Below are 19,904 nucleotides of genomic sequence, written 5' to 3'. Positions count from 1 at the left end.
TTGGTCACTGTAAATGGTTAATTAGTGTTGGCTCATGACTTCATTACCCTTGTCCTGTTCCTAGCCCTTTCTGGGACCAGTGCCTCCCCCTTCCCTTCGTGGATGTTAGGTGACTGAAACTAACCCAGAACCAAGTTTACAGCCAATGTTTAGTGGGTGCCTTTATTCCTGGTCATGGGTAAGTCTCTCATTAGTTAGGGTTGTGCGCCCCCTGCTGGAGATAGGGAGCAACTGGGGGGGAGGGTGAGTGTGGTCCTGCAGGGATTTTGAGTGATGGATAGGAAGGAGGGCTGTGGTGAGGGGGCGGTGTCTAACTATGGTGAGGGGCCCAAGCCCCAAAGGGACTCAGGAGTAAGAGGTGGTAGAATTGTGTGCCCTCCTGTGCTCAGGGACCTTGAGGTGGGTGTGGAGGCAAGAGAATGATTTTTGCTGATTTTGGACTTCTTGTTGAGGGTTAGGGCGAGTGTTAAAGCTCAAACATGCATAGACATAACACACATAGAGACAAACAATACTTGTACACTCCATAGAGTAATTTAAAATAAATGCTATTGACAGAGTTACAGAGAGATGTTTTTTGCAGTAATTTAGTAGACTCACTGCCTGTGGGAAGAAACGGTTCTGCAGCCTGGTGGTTCTGGCTCTAATATCTTTTTTTCTGATGGACGTGGCTGGATGATGCTGCACCTGGGGTGGTAGAGGCCCTCCCTGATTTTGCCGAGCTCTCCTCAGGCAACAGCCCTGGTAAATCACATTGACTGGGGTGAAGAGGGAGACCCCAGTAATCCTCACTGCCACTTGTATGTTCCTGTAGATCAGTGGCATCACCTGCTGTGGTAACTCATGGTGTCACCTCCCCCCCCCCACCGCCCATCATGGACCGAGTGTACAACTGTACCGAGCGTAGAAGAAACAGGGGTGTGATCCTTGTATATCTAGGGCGACGGCGCTGAGTTGGAAGGAGGGTGATGGTGGCGGCTCTGAGTGAGGTTCGGTGGGGGAAGTGGTGCTGAGTGGGGGGGGGGGGGTGGCAGGGTGGTGTGGTGGGGGTGATGGCAACAGCACTGACCAGGGAGGAGGGTTGGCAGTGGTGGTGCTGAGCGGTGGGGGCTCTGACCAGAGCACAGTCCAAAATGTAAATGAGTATAGTTTTAGCCTTGTTGGTATTTTATACAAAACAATACATTTCTGCTGAAACACTGCACAAAAATTTTATAGACAGTCATTTTGGTGTCACCCCCCTCTGATGGTGTCACTCAGTGCAGTCCGCACCTCCCTAGTGATGCCAGTGCTGTAGATTGACCTTTGATCTGATGCTGTACTACATTGATGCAGCCATCCAGGGCACTTCTCAATGGAGCTCTTGTAGAAAGTTGATAGAATGGTTGCAGGTAGCTTTGCCTGCTTCAGCCGTCTGCCTTCCTGATAAGCGAGGAAACATGTCTCTAGAATTGGTCACTTCTTAAGTGAACTCGGTGCTCTCCATTCTCTCCAATGCCGAGCTAATAATATGTAGTGGAAGGTGGTCATCCTTGGTGGTCCTGAAGTCCACAATCATTTCCTTTTGACTTTGAGATTGAGGTTGTTGTTCGTGCACCATTTCACAAGGTTTTCCACCTTCTATTGTGACTCGTTGTTGCCAATGAGGCTGACTATTGTCATGTCATCTATAAATTTGATGACGTTGGAGATGGATCTGGCGATGCAGTCTTGGGGCAGTACTGAGGTGCGCCGGAGCTCAGCGTGATTATGCTTAACGTTCTGCTGCCCACCCAGACAGACTGTGGACTTTCCTTAAAGAAGTTTAGACAGGGGCATTGAGTTGCAGTGAGGACAGCTTCTCCACCAGCCTCTGGGGTAGGATTGTATTAAATGACGAGCTGTAGTCAATGAAGAGCAGCCTGCGAATGAGGTGAAATTCTTCAGGTGGATCAGGAAGGACTGGAGGGACAAGGAGGTGAGGGGTTTGGATTCAGGGTTGACATTAGGGTCACATTTAAGGTTAAAGGCATAGAATAGGTCAGGATGACAGAGTATGTGTTCAGGTTTATAAGGTTAAGGTCAGGCGTTAAGGTAAGGGTGTTGGGGTTGGGCAAGGTTAGGGTCAGGTCAGGGGGTTAGGGTTAGGGCTCAGTTATTCACTTGTTCTCTCATTGTGAAACCTCATAGCTGTCCACTTCAGACAATCTTATTAGCCTATTCCTTTTTTGGACCATAAGACACTGGAGCAGAAATAGGCCATTCAGCCCATCAGGTCTGCCCCACCATTTAATCATGAGCTGATCCATTTTCCCACTCAGCCCCACTGCTCGACCTTCTCCCCATAACCCTTGAAGCCCTGGCAAAACTCGAACTTGTCAATCTCTGTCTTAAATACACCCAATGACCTGTCCTCCACAATCACCTGTGGCAACAAATTCCACAGATTTACCACCCTCTGACTGAGGAAATTCCTACGCACCTCTTTTCTAAGCGGACATACATCAATCCTGAAGTGGTGCTCTCTTATCCTAGACTCTCCCACCTTGGGAAACAGCCTTTTTACCTCTACTCTGTCCATTCTTTTTAACATTTGAAATATGTAAATGAGATTTCCCCCCCCCCCCACCCCCATTCTCCTAAACTCAAATGAATACAGGCCTCCTCAAACACTCCTTGTATGATGTAAAATTACAATGCTGGAGAAACTCAGCAGGTCATAGAGTGTACTCTATGTAGCAAAGATGAAGAAACCAACATTTTGGGCTTGAGGCCTTCACCAAGGCATAAATAGGCAGGTGCTCATGATGAAAGAGTCAAGCCCAAAATGTTGGTTTCATATCTTTGCTTTATAAATTGCACTTTCGTCTTGCTGAGTTTCTCCAGAATTGTTTTTAACATCAATTTGACTCTGCAGACTTTCCTGTTTTGCTCCACATATGATAAACCCTTTCATTCCTGGAATCTTCCAAGTGAACCTCCTGTGAACCCTTTCCAAACTTTTCCAATGTCAGCAAAGTTGGCGAAGCAGTTAGCGCAACGGCTTTACAGTGTAAGCAATTGGGTCCGGACCTGGGTTTGAATCCTGTGCTGTCTGTAAGGAGATTCTTCACATATATAATGGCCAATAGCAAAACAGCATAAATTAAGGTAACAGAAGGCTGTTTATCAGGGTGAAATGGGAGTTTTTCTAGTTGTGGAATTCTGATGGAAGAGATATGCTACAGAGCGGAAGGTAAGAACTCTGATTTCCTGAGAATTGTTTCTTTCCTGGGCCTGTTGTTGGTGTGAAAGCCATTGTATTTGTTGCTAATTGTCTGGTAGCTGAATTCTTTAATAATACATATTGGTATTTTCCTTGTTGATTGTTATAAAGCTAGTCAAAATTCTCCAATGTATTTGTTCAATTTGATCCCTTTCTGAAGCCCGTACTTTTTGACGTGGGTTTGGAGTAATGGTTTGGGAATCTTTGCTTTAAAGGTTTAGTCTGGGATTGGTCTGTGTGGAACAGAGTTGGTGGATAAAATGCCTTGAAATCAATTGTTCTGTTTTCAAAGATGTAGTGTAACCAAACAATGGTCTCTAATCTGGGTTCCTTGAAGAAGGGTTCAGGCCCAAAACATCAGTAATATATCTTTGTCTCCTATAGATGCTGAAGAGACTGGCTGAGTTCCTCTAGCATTTTGGTGCTTTTTTCTCTCCAATATGGGTGTTTATCTGATGTTTATTGATTTTTGTCTGTCTACTGGTGGATGGATGTCCAACATCTATAGTAAAATGTATGGCAGAAAGGAAGAGACTGAAGGTGTGATGTAAACATTGTTAATCAAACAGGTACCTCTGTTGAAGAGAATGGAACATAGACATTAAAGCACAGTACAGATCCTTTGGCCCATGATGTTGTCCCAACCTATATAAAGCCATTCAGTAACCTAAGCTTCCCCCTAACTCACACCAACAACCCTCTTTTTTTGTAACCATCTGTTGATCAAAGAGTCTTTCAAATGTCATTGTGGCAGCCTCTACCATCCAGGCAATCCATTCCAAGCAACTACTAATGTGTAGAAGGAATCTATCTCTGTCTCCCCTAAACTTCCCTCGCCGCACTTTTTACAGGTGTCCTCTGATATTTGTTACTGTGGATGCAGGCTGTCCACCCTATCTCTACTTCATAATCTTTTTGACCCTCTCATCCTTTGCCATTCAAAAGAGAAAAGCCCCCATAGCTCTGTTCACCTTGCCTCATAATCTGCGTTCTCCATTTCAGGCAACATCCTGGTAAATCTTCTCTGCACCCTTTGCAAAGCTTCCACATCCTTCCTCCAATGAGGTGACCAGAAGGGAACACAATGTTCCAAGTATAGTTTAACCAGAGTTTTAGTAGAGCTGCAACCTTATCTCATGGCTCAAACTCAGTATCCTTACTAATAATATCAATGCACCATACACTTTCATAGTGACCCTATCACCCTGCACTGCAGCCTTAGATTTGGACCTAAAGGCCCTGCTGTGCTTCCACACTGTTGGAAATCCTACTATATTATGTACTCCACCCTCAGGTTCAACCTTCCAAAATGCATGTCTTCACATTTGCCCTGAATGATGTCAATCTGCCACTTCTCTGCCCAACTCTGCATCATGTCATAAACTATGGCAACCTTCTACACTATCCAGGACACCTCCAACCTTTGGGTCATCTGCAAACCTACAGACCCATTCCTCCACTTGTTTTTAAATAAAAAATTCACAGCACAGATCTCAGAACAGATCCCCTTTGAGCTCTACTTCTCATTGACTTCCATGCAGAATAAATTCCACCACTACCCTCTGCTTTCAGCAGGTAAGCCAATTCTGAATCCACACACCCAAGCCTCATGACTTTCTGAGTTGGTCTGCCTGTCAAATGGCTCAGTAAAATCCATATCTCATCCACTGCTGTTCCTTCATTAATTTCTTTTGTTACAACTTTATGGTTTAGGACAGGTGATCTCCACACTTCCAACATGAGAACATATCTGGTCAAAGGGTAGATTAGAGCTGCCTTCCGGCCTCCAAAGCAGATGTCTAATTCAAGGTTCAGAGTCCGGGAATCAGAGATGGGGAATCAGAGGCAGGGACTGAGATATGGGAAATCAGAGGCGGGGAATCAGAGGCGGGGAATCAGAGGCGGGGAAACAGAGGCGGGGAATCAGATATGGGGAATCAGAGTTGGCGAATCAAAGGCGGTGATCAGAGATGGGGAATCAGAGGCGGTGAATCAGAGACGGGCAATCAGAGGCGGGGAATCTGAGGCAGGAAATCAAACATGGGGAATCAGAGCTGGGGAATCAGAGGCGGGGAATCAGAGTTGGGGAATCAGAGGTGGGGAATCAGATATGGGGAAACAGAGGCGGGGAATCTGAGGCGGGGAAACAGAGGCGGGGAATCAGATATGGGAAATCAGAGGTGGGGAATCAGAGGTTGGGAATCAGAGGCAGGGAATCAGAGGCGAGGAATCAGAGCTGGGGAATCAGAGGCGGGGTATCAGAATTGGGGAATCAGAGATGGGGAATCAGATATGGGGAATCAGAGGTGGGGAATCAGAGGTTGTGAATCAGAGATGGGGAATCAGAGGCGGTGAATCAGAGACGGGCAATCAGAGGCGGGGAATCTGAGGCAGGAAATCAAACATGGGGAATCAGAGCTGGGGAATCAGAGGTGGGGAATCAGAGTTGGGGAATCAGAGGCGGGGAATCAGATATGGGGAAACAGAGGCGGGGAATCAGAGGCGGGGAAACAGAGGCGGGGAATCAGATAGGAGATTCAGAGGTGGGGAATCAGAGGTTGGGAATCGGAGGCAGGGAATCAGATGCGGGGAATCAGAGGCGGGGAATCAGAGCTGGGGAATCAGAGGCGGGGAATCAGAGTTGGGGAATCAGAGGCGGGGAATTAGATATGGGGAAACAGAGGCGGGGAATAGAGGCGGGGAAACAGAGGCGGGGAATCAGATATGGGGAATCAGAGGTGGGGAATCAGAGGCCGGGAATCAGATGTGCGGAATCAGAGATGGGGAATCAGAGGCAGGGAATCAGAATCAGAAGTGGGGAATCAGAGGCCGGGATCAGAGGCCGGGATCAGATGCCGGGAATAAGAGGCCAGGAATCAGAGTCCGGGAATCAGAGATGGGGAATCATAGGCGGGGAATGAGATATGGTGAATCAGAGGCGGGGCATCAGAGGCGGGGAAACAGAGGCGGGGAATCTGATATGGGGAATCAGAGGTGGCTAATCAAAGGCGGTGAATCAGAGGCGGGGTATCATAGCTGGGGAATCAGAGTTTGGGAATCAGAGGCAGGGAATCAGAGGCGGGGAGTCAGAGGCCGGGAATCAGAGGCCAGGAATCAGAGGCCGGGAATAAGAGGCCGGGAATCAGAGGCGGGGAAACAGAGGCGGGGAATCTGATATGGGGAATCAGAGGTGGCGAATCAAAGGCGGTGAATCAGAGGCGGGGAATCATAGCTGGGGAATCAGAGTTTGGGAATCAGAGGCAGGGAATCAGAGGCGGGGAGTCAGAGGCCGGGAATCAGAGGCCGGGAATCAGAGGCCGGGAATGAGAGGCCGGGAATCAGAGGCCGGGAATCAGAGGCCGGGAATAAGAGGCCGGGAATCAGAGGCCGGGAATCAGAGATGGGGAATCGGAGGCGGGGAATCAGCGGTGGTGAATCAGACGCGGGAATCAAAGGTTGTAAATCAGAGATGGGGAATCAGAGGTGGGGAATCAGATATGGGGAATCAGAGGTGGGGAATATCAGAGGCAGGGAATCAGAGGCGGGGAATCAGAGGCCAGGAATAAGAAGCCAGGAATCAGAGGCCGGGAATCAGAGGTGGGGAATCAGAGGCCGGGAATCAGAGATGGGGAATCAGAGGTGGTGAATCAGAGATGGGGAATCAGAGGAAGGGACTCAGAGGCGGGGAATCAGTCGCGGGGAATCAGTGGCGGGGAATCAGAGCTGGGGAGTCAGAGGCGGGGAATCAGAGATGGGGAATCAGAGGCGGGGTATCTGAGATGGGGAATCAGAGGCGGGGAATCAGAGGCGGGGAAACAGAGGCGGAGAATCAGATATGGGGAATCAGTGGTGGGGAATCATAGGTTGGGAATCAGAGGCAGGGAATCAGACGCGGGGAATCAGAGGTGGGGAATCAGAGTCCGGGAATCAGATATGGGGAAACAGAGGCGGGGAATCAGATATGGGGAATCAGAGGTGGGGAATCAGAGGTTGGGAAACAGAGGCAGGGAAACAGAGGTGGGGAATCAGAGGTAGGAAATCAGAGGCAGGGAATCAGATGTGGGGAATCAGAGATGGGGAATCAGAGGCAGGGAATCAGAATCAGAAGCGGGGAATCAGAGACCAGGAATCAGAGGCCGGGAATCAGAGGCCGGGAATCAGAGGCCGGGAATCAGAGGCCGGGAATCAGAGGCCGGGAATCAGAGGTGGGGAATCAGAGTCCGGGGATCAGAGATGGGGAATCAGAGGCGGGGAATCAGATATGGGGAATCAGAGGCGGGGAATCAGAGGTTGCAAATCAGAGGCAGTGAATCAGAGATGGGGAAGCAGAGGTGGGGAATCAGATGTGACGAATTAGAGATGGGGAATCAGAGGCGGGGTATCAGAGGCGGCGAATCAGAGGCAGGGAAACAGAGGCAGTGAATAAGATATGGGGAATCAGAGGTGGGGAATCAGGGGCGGGGAATCAGTGGCCGGGAATCAGAGGCCGGGAATCAGAGGCCGGGAATCAGAGTCCGGGAATCAGAGATGGGGAATCAGAGGCGGGGACTGAGATATGGGAAATCAGAGGCGGGGAATCAGAAGCGGGGAATCAGAGGTGGTGAATCAGAGATGGGGAATCAGAGGCGGGGAATCAGAGGCAGGAAATCAAACACGGGGAATCAGAGCTGGGGAATCAGAGGCGGGGAATCAGAGTTGAGGAATCAGAGGTGGGGAATCAGATATGGGGAATCAGAGGCGAGGAATCAGAGATGGGGAATCAGAGGCGGGGTATCAGAATTGGGGAATCAGAGATGGGGAATCAGTAATGGGGAATCAGAGGCGGGGAATCAGACGCGGGGAATCAGAGGTGGTGAATCAGAGATGGGGAATCAGAGGTGGGGAATCAGAGGCAGGGAATCAGACGCGGGGAATCAGAGGCGGGGAATCATAGCTGGCGAATCAGAGGCGGGGAATCAGAGGCAGGGAATCAGAATCAGAAGCGGGGAATCAGAGGCGGGGAATCATAGCTGTGGAATCAGAGGCGGGGAATCAGAGTAGGGTAATCAGAGGCGGGGAATCAGATATGGGGAAACAGAGGCGGGGAATCAGAGGCGGGGAAACAGAGGCGGGGATTCAGATATGGGGAATCAGAGGTGGGGAATCAGAGGTTGGGAATCAGAGGCAGGGAATCAGAGGTGGGGAGTCAGAGGCGGGCAATCAGAGGCCGGGAATCAGAGGCCGGGAATGAGAGGCCGGGAATCAGAGGCCGGGAATCAGAGGCCGGGAATCAGAGGCCGGGAATAAGAGGCCGGGAATCAGAGGCCGGGAATCAGAGATGGGGAATCAGAGGCAGGGGATCAGAGGTGGGGAAACAGAGGTGGGGAATCAGAGATGGGGAATCAGAGGCGGGGAATCTGAGATAGGGAATCAGACGCGGGGAATCAGAGGCGGGGAATCAGAGGCAGGGAATCGGATGTGCGGAATCAGAGATGGGGAATCAGAGGTGGGGAATCAGAGACCGGGAATCAGATATGGGGAAACAGAGGTGGGGAATCAGAGGTTGGGAATCAGAGGCAGGGAATCAGAGGCGGGGAATCAGAGGTAGGAAATCAGAGGCAGGGAATCAGATGTGGGGAATCAGAGATGGGGAATCAGAGGCAGGGAATCAGAATCAGAAGCGGGGAATCAGAGACCGGGAATCAGAGGCCGGGAATCAGAGGCCGGGAATCAGAGGCCGGGAATCAGAGGTGGGGAATCAGAGTCCGCGGATCAGAGATGGGGAATCAGAGGCGGGGAATCAGAGGTTGCAAATCAGAGGCAGTGAATCAGAGATGGGGAAGCAGAGGTGGGGAATCAGATGTGACGAATTAGAGATGGGGAATCAGAGGTGGGGTATCAGAGGCGGCGAATCAGAGGCAGGGAATCAGAGGCAGGTAATCAGATATGGGGAATAATAGGTGAGGAATCAGGGGCGGGGAATCAATGGCAGGGAATCAGAGGCCGGGAATCAGAGGCCGGGAATCAGATGCCGGGAATAAGAGGACTCGGAATCAGAGGTGGGGAATCAGAGTCCGGGAATCAGAGATGGGGAATCAGAGGCGGGGACTGAGATATGGGAAATCAGAGGCGGGGAATCAGATATGGGGAATCAGAGTTGGCGAATCAAAGGCGGTGAATCAGAGATGGGGAATCAGAGGCGGTGAATCAGAGATGGGGAATCAGAGGCGGGGAATCAGAGCTGGGGAATCGGAGGCGGGGACTGAGATATGGGAAATCAGAGGCGGGGAATGAGAAGCGGGGAAACAGAGGCGGGGAATCAGATATGGGGAATCAGAGTTTGCGAATCAAAGGCGGTGAATCAGAGATGGGGAATCAGAGGCGGTGAATCAGAGATGGGGAATCAGAGGCGGGGAATCAGAGTTGGGGAATCAGAGGTGGGGAATCAGATATTGGGAAACAGAGGCGGGGAATCTGAGGCGGGGAAACAGAGGCGGGGAATCAGATATGGGAAATCAGAGGTGGGGAATCGTTGGGAATCAGAGGCAGGGAATCAGAGGCGAGGAATCAGAGCTGGGGAATCAGAGGCGGGGTATCAGAATTGGGGAATCAGAGATGGGGAATCAGTAATGGGGAATCAGAGGCGGGGAATCAGACGCAGGGAATCAGAGGTGGTGAATCAGAGATGGGGAATCAGAGGCGGGGAATCAGAGGCAGGGAATCAGACGCGGGGAATCAGAGGCGGGGAATCATAGCTGGCGAATCAGAGGCGGGGAATCAGAGGTGGGGAATCAGAGGCGGGGAATCAGAGGCGGGGAAACAGAGGCGGGGAATCAGATATGGGGAATCAGAGGTGGAGAATCAGACGCAGTGAATCAGAGGCGGGGAATCAGAGGTGGGGAAACAGATGTGACGAATTAGAGATGGGGAATCAGAGGCGGGGTATCAGAGGCGGGGAATCAGAGGCAGGGAAACAGAGGCGGAGAATCAGATATAGGCAATCAGAGGTGGGGAATCATAGGTTGGGAATCAGAGGCAGGGAATCAGACGCGGGGAATCAGAGGCTGGGAACAGAGGCAGGGAATCGGATGTGCGGAATCAGAGATGGGGAATCAGAGGTGGGGAATCAGAGTCCGGGAATCAGATATGGGGAAACAGAGGCGGGGAATCAGAGGCGGAGAAACTGAGGCGGGGAATCAGAGCTGGGGAAACAGAGGCAGGGAATCAGAGCTGGGGATTCAGAGGCGGGGAATCAGATTTGGGCAAACAGAGGCGGGGAATCAGAGGCGGGCAAACAGAGGCAGGGAATCAGAAATAGGGAATCAGAGGTGGGGAATCAAAGGTTGTGAATCAGAGATGGGGAATCACAGGTGGGGAATCAGAGGCAGGGAATCAGACACGGGGAATCAGAGGAGGGTATCAGAGCTGGGGAATCAGAGGCGGGGAATCAGAGTTGGGGAATCAGAGGCGGGGAATCAGATATGGGGAAACAGAGGCGGGGAATCAGAGGCGGGGAAACAGGTGGGGAATCAGATAGGGGATTCAGAGGTGGGGAATCAGAGGTTGGGAATCAGAGGCAGGGAATCAGAGGCGGGGAATCAGAGGCAGGGAATCAGATGCGGGGAATCAGAGGCGGGGAATCAGAGGCAGGGAATCAGATACGGGGAATCAGAGGCGGGGTATCAGAGCTGGGGAATCAGAGGCGGGGAATCAGAGTTGGGGAATCAGAGGCGGGGAATTAGATATGGGGAAACAGAGGCGGGGTATAGAGGCGGGGAATCAGAGGCGGGGAATCAGATATGGGGAATCAGAGGTGGGGAATCAGAGGCAGGGAATCAGATGTGCGGAATCAGAGATGGGGAATCAGAGGCAGGGAATCAGAATCAGAAGCGGGGAATCAGAGGCCGGTATCAGAGGCCGGGAATCAGATGCCGGGAATAAGAGGCCGGGAATCAGAGTCCGGGAATCAGAGATGGAGAATCAAAGGCGGTGAATCAGAGATGGGGAATCTTAGGCGGGGAATCAGAGGCGGGGAATCAGAGCTTGGGAATCAGAGGCGGGGAATCAGAGTTGGGGAATCAGAGGCGGGGAATCAGATATGGGGAAACAGAGGCGGGGAATCAGAGGCGGGGAAACAGAGGCGGGGAATCAGAGGTGGGGAATCAGACCTGGGGAATCAGAGGCTGGGAATCAGATATGGGGAAACAGAGGCGGGGAATCAGAGGCGGGGAAACAGAGGCGGGGAATCAGAGGCAGGGAATAAGATGTGCGGAATCAGAGATTGGGAATCAGAGGCGGGGAATCAGAGGCGGGGAATCAGAGGCCGGGAATCAGAGGGTGGGAATGAGAGGCCGGGAATCAGAGGCCGGGAATCAGAGGCCGGGAATCAGAGGTGGGGAATCAGAGTCCGGGAATCAGAGATGGGGAATCATAGGTGGGGAATGAGATATGGGGAATCAGAGGCGGGGAATCAGAGGCGGGGAAACAGAGGCGGGGAATCTGATATGGGGAATCAGAGGTGGAGAATCAAAGGCGGTGAATCAGAGATGGGGAATCAGAGGCGGGGAATCAGAGGCGGGGAATCAGAGGTTGGGAATCAGAGGCAGAGAATCAGAGGCGGGGAGTCAGAGGCGGGGAATCAGAGGCAGGGAATAAGATGTGCAGAATCAGAGATTGGGAATCAGAGGCCGGGAATCAGAGGCTGGGAATGAGAGGCCGGGAATCAGAGGCCGGGAATCAGAGGCCGGGAATCAGAGGTGGGGAAACAGAGGCCGGGAATCAGAGGCCGGGAATCAGAGGCGGGGAAACAGAGGTGGGGAATCAGATATGGGGAATCAGAGGTGGGGAATAAGAGGCGGAGAATCAGAGGCAGGGAATCAGAGGTGGGGAATCAGAGGCCGGGAATCAGAGATGGGGAATCAGAGGTGGTGAATCAGAGGAAGGGACTCAGAGGCGGGGAATCAGACGCGGGGAATCAGTGGCGGGGAATCAGAGCTCGGGAATCAGAGGCAGGGAATCAGAGATAGGGATTCAGAGGCGGGGAATCGGAGGCGGGGAAACAGAGGCGGGGTGTCAGATATGGGGAATCAGATGTGGGGAATCAGAGGTGGTGAAATGAGAGATGGGGAATCACAGGCGGGGAATCAGAGGCAGGGAATCAGACACGGGGAATCAGAGGCGGGGAATCAGAGCTGGGGAATCAGAGGCAGGGAATCTGAGATGGGGAATCAGAGGCGGGGAAACAGAGGCGGAGAATCAGATATGGGGAATCAGTGGTGTGGAATCATAGGTTGGGAATCAGAGGCAGGGAATCAGATGCGGGGAATCAGAGGCGGGGAATCAGAGCTGGGGAATCAGAGGCGGGGAATAAGAGTTGGGGAATCAGAGGCGGGGAATTAGATATGGGGAAACAGAGGCAGGGTATAGAGGCGGGGAATCAGAGGCGGGGAATCAGATATGGGGAATCAGAGGTGGGGAATCAGAGGCAGGGAATCAGATACGGGGAATCAGAGGCGGGGAATCAGAGTTGGGGAATCAGAGGCGGGGAATTAGATATGGGGAAACAGAGGCGGGGTATAGAGGCGGGGAATCAGAGGCGGGGAATCAGATATGGGGAATCAGAGGTGGGGAATCAGAGGCAGGGAATCAGATGTGCGGAATCAGAGATGGGGAATCAGAGGCAGGGAATCAGAATCAGAAGCGGGGAATCAGAGGCCGGGATCAGAGGCCGGGAATCAGATGCCGGGAATAAGAGGCCGGGAATCAGAGTCCGGGAATCAGAGATGGGGAATCAAAGGCGGTGAATCAGAGATGGGGAATCTTAGGCGTGGAATCAGAGGCGGGGAATCAGAGCTGGGGAATCAGAGGCGGGGAATCAGAGTTGGGGAATCAGAGGCGGGGAATCAGATATGGGGAAACAGAGGCGGGGAATCAGAGGCGGGGAAACAGAGGCGGGGAATCAGAGGTGGGAAATCAGACCTGGGGAATCAGAGGCTGGGAATCAGATATGGGGAAACAGAGGCGGGTTATCAGAGGCGGGGAAACAGAGGCGGGGAATCAGAGGCAGGGAATAAGATGTGCGGAATCAGAGATTGGGAATCAGAGGCGGGGAATCAGAGGCGGGGAATCAGAGGCCGGGAATCAGAGGCTGGGAATGAGAGGCCGGGAATCAGAGGCCGGGAATCAGAGGCCGGGAATCAGAGGTGGGGAATCAGAGTCCGGGAATCAGAGATGGGGAATCATAGGTGGGGAGTCTGATATGGGGAATCAGAGGTGGAGAATCAAAGGCGGTGAATCAGAGATGGGGAATCAGAGGCGGGGAATCAGAGGCAGAGAATCAGAGGCGGGGAGTCAGAGGCGGGGAATCAGAGGCAGGGAATAAGATGTGCAGAATCAGAGATTGGGAATCAGAGGCGGGGAATCAGAGGCGGGGAATCAGAGGCCGGGAATCAGAGGCTGGGAATGAGAGGCCGGGAATCAGAGGCCGGGAATCAGAGGCCGGGAATCAGAGGTGGGGAAACAGAGGCCGGGAATCAGAGATGGGGAATCAGAGGCCGGGAATCAGCGGTGGTGAATAAGACGCGGGGATTCAGAGGTTGTAAATCAGAAATGGGGAATCAGAGGCGGGGAATCAGAGGCGGGGAAACAGAGGTGGGGAATCAGATATGGGGAATCAGAGGTGGGGAATAAGAGGCGGAGAATCAGAGGCAGGGAATCAGAGGTGGGGAATCAGAGGCCGGGAATCAGAGATGGGGAATCAGAGGTGGTGAATCAGAGGAAGGGACTCAGAGGCGGGGAATCAGACGCGGGGAATCAGTGGCGGGGAATCAGAGCTCGGGAATCAGAGGCAGGGAATCAGAGATAGGGATTCAGAGGCGGGGAATCGGAGGCGGGGAAACAGAGGCGGGGTGTCAGATATGGGGAATCAGAGGTGGGGAATCAGAGGTGGTGAAATGAGAGATGGGGAATCACAGGCGGGGAATCAGAGGCAGGGAATCAGACACGGGGAATCAGAGGCGGGGAATCAGAGCTGGGGAATCAGAGGCAGGGAATCTGAGATGGGGAATCAGAGGCGGGGAAACAGAGGCGGAGAATCAGATATGGGGAATCAGTGGCAGGGAATCGGATGTGCGGAATCAGAGATGGGGAAACAGAGGCGGGGAATCAGAGGCGGGGAAACAGAGGCGGGGAATCTGATATGGGGAATCAGAGGTGGGGAATCAGAGGTTGGGAATCAGAGGCAGGGAATCAGAGGTGGGGAATCAGAGGCAGGGTATCAGATATGCGGAATCAGAGATGGGGAATCAGAGGCAGGGTATCAGATGTGCGGAATCAGAGATGGGGAATCAGAGGCAGGGAATCAGAATCAGAAGCGGGGAATCAGAGGCCGGGATCAGAGGCCGGGAATCAGATGCCGGGAATAAGAGGCCGGGAATCAGAGTCCGGGAATCAGAGATGGGGAATGATAGGCGGGGAATGAGATATGGGGAATCAGAGGTGGGGAATCAGAGGTTGTGAATCAGAGATGGGGAATCACAGGCGGGGAATCAGAGGCAGGGAATCAGACACGGGGAATCAGAGGCGGGTATCAGAGCTGGGGAATCAGAGGCGGGGAATCAGAGTTGGGGAATCAGAGGCGGGGAATCAGATATGGGGAAACAGAGGCGGGGAATCAGAGGCGGGGAATCAGAGGCGGGGAATCAGAGGCGGGGAATCAGATATGGGGAAACAGAGGCGGGGAATCAGAGGCGGGGAATCAGAGGCGGGGAATCAGATATGGGGAATCAGATGTGCGGAATCAGAGATTGGGAATCAGAGGTGGGCAATCAGAGGCGGGGAATCAGAGGCCGGGAATCAGAGGCCGGGAATGAGAGGCCGGGAATCAGAGGCCGGGAATCAGAGGCCGGCAATCAGAGGTGGGGAATCAGATATGGGGAATCAGAGGTGGGGAATAAGAGGTGGATAATCAGAGGCAGGGAATCAGAGGTGGGGAATCAGAGGCCGGGAATCAGAGATGGGGAATCAGAGGTGGTGAATCAGAGATGGGGAATCAGAGGAAGGGACTCAGAGGCGGGGAGTCAGACGCGGGGAATCAGTGGCGGGGAATCAGAGCTTGGGAATCAGAGGCGGGGAATCAGAGATGGGGAATCAGAGGCGGGGAATCAGAGATAGGGATTCAGAGGTGGGGAATTGGAGGCGGGGAAACAGAGGCGGGGTGTCAGATATGGGGAATCAGAGGTGGGGAATCAGAGGTGGTGAAATGAGAGACGGGGAATCACAGGCGGGGAATCAGAGGCAGGGAATCAGATGCATGGAATCAGATATGGGGAATCAGTGGCAGGGAATCCGATGTGCGGAATCAGAGATGGGGAAACAGAGGCGGGGAATCAGAGGCGGGGAAACAGAGGCGGGGAATCAGATATGGGGAATCAGAGTTTGCGAATCAAAGGCGGTGAATCAGAGTTGGCGAATCAGAGGCGGGGAATCAGAGGCAGGAAATCAAACACGGGGAATCAGAGCTGGGGAATCAGAGGCGGGGAATCAGAGTTGGGGAATCAGAGGTGGGGAATCAGATATGGGGAAACAGAGGCGGGGAATCTGAGGCGGGGAAAAAGAGGCGGGGAATCAGATATGGGAAATCAGAGGTGGGGAATCGTTGGGAATCAGAGGCAGGAAATCAAAGGCGAGGAATCAGAGCTGGGGAATCAGAGGCGGGGAATCAGACGCAGGGAATCAGAGGTGGTGAATCAGAGATGGGGAATCAGAGGCGGGGAATCAGAGGCAGGGAATCAGACGTGGGGAATCAGAGGCGGGGAATCATAGCTGGCGAATCAGAGGCGGGGAATCAGAGGTGGGGAATCAGAGGCGGGGAATCAGAGGCGGGGAAACAGAGGCGGGGAATCAGATATGGGGAATCAGAGGTGGCGAATCAGACGCAGTGAATCAGAGATGGGGAAGCAGAGGTGGGGAAACAGATGTGACGAATTAGAGATGGGGAATCAGAGGCGGGGTATCAGAGGCAGGGAAACAGAGGTGGAGAATCAGATATAGGGAATCAGAGGTGGGGAATCATAGGTTGGGAATCAGAGGCAGGGAATCAGACGCGGGGAATCAGAGGCTGGGAACAGAGGCAGGGAATCGGATGTGCGGAATCAGAGATGGGGAATCAGAGGTGTGGAATCAGAGTCCGGGAATCAGATATGGGGAAACAGAGGCGGGGAATCAGAGGCGGGGAAACTGAGGCGGGGAATCAGATATGGGGAATCAGAGGCGGGGAATCAGAGCTGGGGAAACAGAGGCAGGGAATCAGAGCTGGGGATTCAGAGGCGGGGAATCAGATATGGGCAAACAGAGGCGGGGAATCAGAGGCGGGCAAACAAAGGCAGGGAATCAGATATGGGGAATCAGAGGTGGGGAATCAGAGATGGGGAATCAGAGGCGGGGAATCAGAGGCAGGGAATCAGACGTGGGGAATCAGAGGCGGGGAATCATAGCTGGCGAATCAGAGGCGGGGAATCAGAGGTGGGGAATCAGAGGCGGGGAATCAGATATGGGGAATCAGAGGCGGGGAATCAGAGGCGGGGAAACAGAGGCGGGGAATCAGATATGGGGAATCAGAGGTGGCGAATCAGAGCTGGGGATTCAGAGGCGGGGAATCAGATATGGGCAAACAGAGGCGGGAAATCAGAGGCGGGCAAACAAAGGCAGGGAATCAGATATGGGGAATCAGAGGTGGGGAATCAGAGGTTGTGAATCAGAGATGGGGAATCACAGGTGGGGAATCAGAGGCAGGGAATCAGACACGGGGAATCAGAGGAGGGTATCAGAGCTGGGGAATCAGAGGCGGGGAATCAGAGTTGGGGAATCAGAGGCGGGGAATCAGATATGGGGAATCAGAGGCGGGGAATCAGAGGCGGGGAAACAGGCGGGGAATCAGATAGGGGATTCAGAGGTGGGGAATCAGAGGTTGGGAATCAGAGGCAGGGAATCAGAGGCGGGGAATCAGAGGCAGGGAATCAGATGCGGGAAATCAGAGGCGGGGAATCAGAGCTGGGGAATCAGAGTCGGGGAATCAGAGTTGGGGAATCAGAGGCGAGGAATCAGAGATGGGGAATCAGAGGCGGGGAATCAGACGCAGGAAATCAAACACGGGGAATCAGAGCTGGGGAATCAGAGGCGGGGAATCAGAGTTGGGGAATCAGAGGTGGGGAATCAGATATGGGGAAACAGAGGCGGGGAATCTGAGGCGGGGAAACAGAGGCAGGGAATCAGATATGGGAAATCAGAGGTGGGGAATCAGAGGTTGGGAATCAGAGCCAGGGAATCAGAGGCGAGGAATCAGAGTTGGGGAATCAGAGGCGGGGTATCAGAATTGGGGAATCAGAGATGGGAATCAGTAATGGGGAATCAGAGGCAGGGAATCAGAATCAGAAGCGGGGAATCAGAGGCCGGGATCAGAGGCCGGGAATCAGATGCCGGGAATAAGAGGCCGGGAATCAGAGTCCGGGAATCAGAGATGGGGAATGATAGGCGGGGAATGAGATATGGGGAATCAGAGGTGGGGAATCAGAGGTTGTGAATCAGAGATGGGGAATCAGAGGCGGGGAATCAGATATGGGGAAACAGAGGCGGGGAATCAGAGGCGGGGAATCAGAGGCGGGGAATCAGAGGCAGGGAATCAGATGTGCGGAATCAGAGATTGGGAATCAGAGGTGGGGAATCAGAGGCGGGGAATCAGAGGCCGGGAATCAGAGGCCGGGAATGAGAGGCCGGGAATCAGAGGCCGGCAATCAGAGGCCGGCAATCAGAGGTGGGGAATCAGAGGCCGGGAATCAGAGATGGGGAATGAGAGGCGGGGAATCAGCGGTGGTGAATTAGACACGGGGATTCAGAGGTTGTAAATCAGAAATGGGGAATCAGAGGCTGGGAATCAGAGGCGGGGAAACAGAGGTGGGGAATCAGATATGGGGAATCAGAGGAAGGGACTTAGAGGCGGGGAATCAGACGCGGGGAATCAGAGGCAGGGAACAGAGGCAGGGAATCGGATGTGCGGAATCAGAGATGGGGAATCAGAGGTGTGGAATCAGAGTCCGGGAATCAGATATGGGGAAACAGAGGCGGGGAATCAGAGGCGGGGAAACTGAGGCGGGGAATCAGATATGGGGAATCAGAGGCGGGGAATCAGAGCTGGGGAAACAGAGGCAGGGAATCAGAGCTGGGGATTCAGAGGCGGGGAATCAGATATGGGCAAACAGAGGCGGGGAATCAGAGGCGGGCAAACAGAGGCAGGGAATCAGATATGGGGAATCAGAGGTGGGGAATCAGAGGTTGTGAATCAGAGATGGGATATCACAGGTGGGGAATCAGAGGCAGGGAATCAGACACGGGGAATCAGAGGAGGGTATCAGAGCTGGGGAATCAGAGGCGGGGAATCAGAGTTGGGGAATCAGATATGGGGAAACAGAGGCGGGGAATCTGAGGCGGGGAAAAAGAGGCGGGGAATCAGATATGGGAAATCAGAGGCGGGGAATCAGAGTTGGGGAATCAGAGGCGAGGAATCAGAGGCGGGGAATCAGACGCAGGAAATCAAACACGGGGAATCAGAGCTGGGGAATCAGAGGCGGGGAATCAGAGTTGGGGAATCAGAGGTGGGGAATCAGATATGGGGAAACAGAGGCGGGAAATCTGAGGCGGGGAAACAGAGGCAGGGAATCAGATATGGGAAATCAGAGGTGGGGAATCAGAGGTTGGGAATCAGAGGCAGGGAATCAGAGGCGAGGAATCAGAGTTGGGGAATCAGAGGCGGGGTATCAGAATTGGGGAATCAGAGATGGGAATCAGTAATGCGGAATCAGAGGCAGGGAATCAGAATCAGAAGCGGGGAATCAGAGGCCGGGATCAGAGGCCGGGAATCAGATGCCGGGAATAAGAGGCCGGGAATCAGAGTCCGGGAATCAGAGATGGGGAATGATAGGCGGGGAATGAGATATGGGGAATCAGAGGTGGGGAATCAGAGGTTGTGAATCAGAGATGGGGAATCAGAGGCGGGGAATCAGATATGGGGAAACAGAGGCGGGGAATCAGAGGCGGGGAATCAGAGGCGGGGAATCAGATATGGGGAATCAGAGGTGGGGAATCAGTGGTTGGGAATCAGAGGCAGAGAATCAGAGGCGGGGAATCAGAGGCAGGGAATCAGATGTGCGGAATCAGAGATTGGGAATCAGAGGTGGGGAATCAGAGGCGGGGAATCAGAGGCCGGGAATCAGAGGCCGGGAATGAGAGGCCGGGAATCAGAGGCCGGCAATCAGAGGCCGGCAATCAGAGGTGGGGAATCAGAGGCCGGGAATCAGAGATGGGGAATGAGAGGCGGGGAATCAGCGGTGGTGAATTAGACACGGGGATTCAGAGGTTGTAAATCAGAAATGGGGAATCAGAGGCGGGGAATCAGAGGCGGGGAAACAGAGGTGGGGAATCAGATATGGGGAATCAGAGGCGGGGAATCAGAGGCCGGGAATCAGAGGCCGGGAATGAGAGGCCGGGAATCAGAGGCCGGCAATCAGAGGCCGGCAATCAGAGGTGGGGAATCAGAGGCCGGGAATCAGAGATGGGGAATGAGAGGCGGGGAATCAGCGGTGGTGAATTAGACACGGGGATTCAGAGGTTGTAAATCAGAAATGGGGAA

This window comes from Narcine bancroftii, chromosome 3, assembly GCF_036971445.1.
Source record: "Narcine bancroftii isolate sNarBan1 chromosome 3, sNarBan1.hap1, whole genome shotgun sequence".
NCBI lineage: Eukaryota > Metazoa > Chordata > Chondrichthyes > Torpediniformes > Narcinidae > Narcine > Narcine bancroftii.
The sequence above is the reverse complement of the archived record's forward strand: the minus strand, read 5'-3'. Positions refer to the sequence as shown.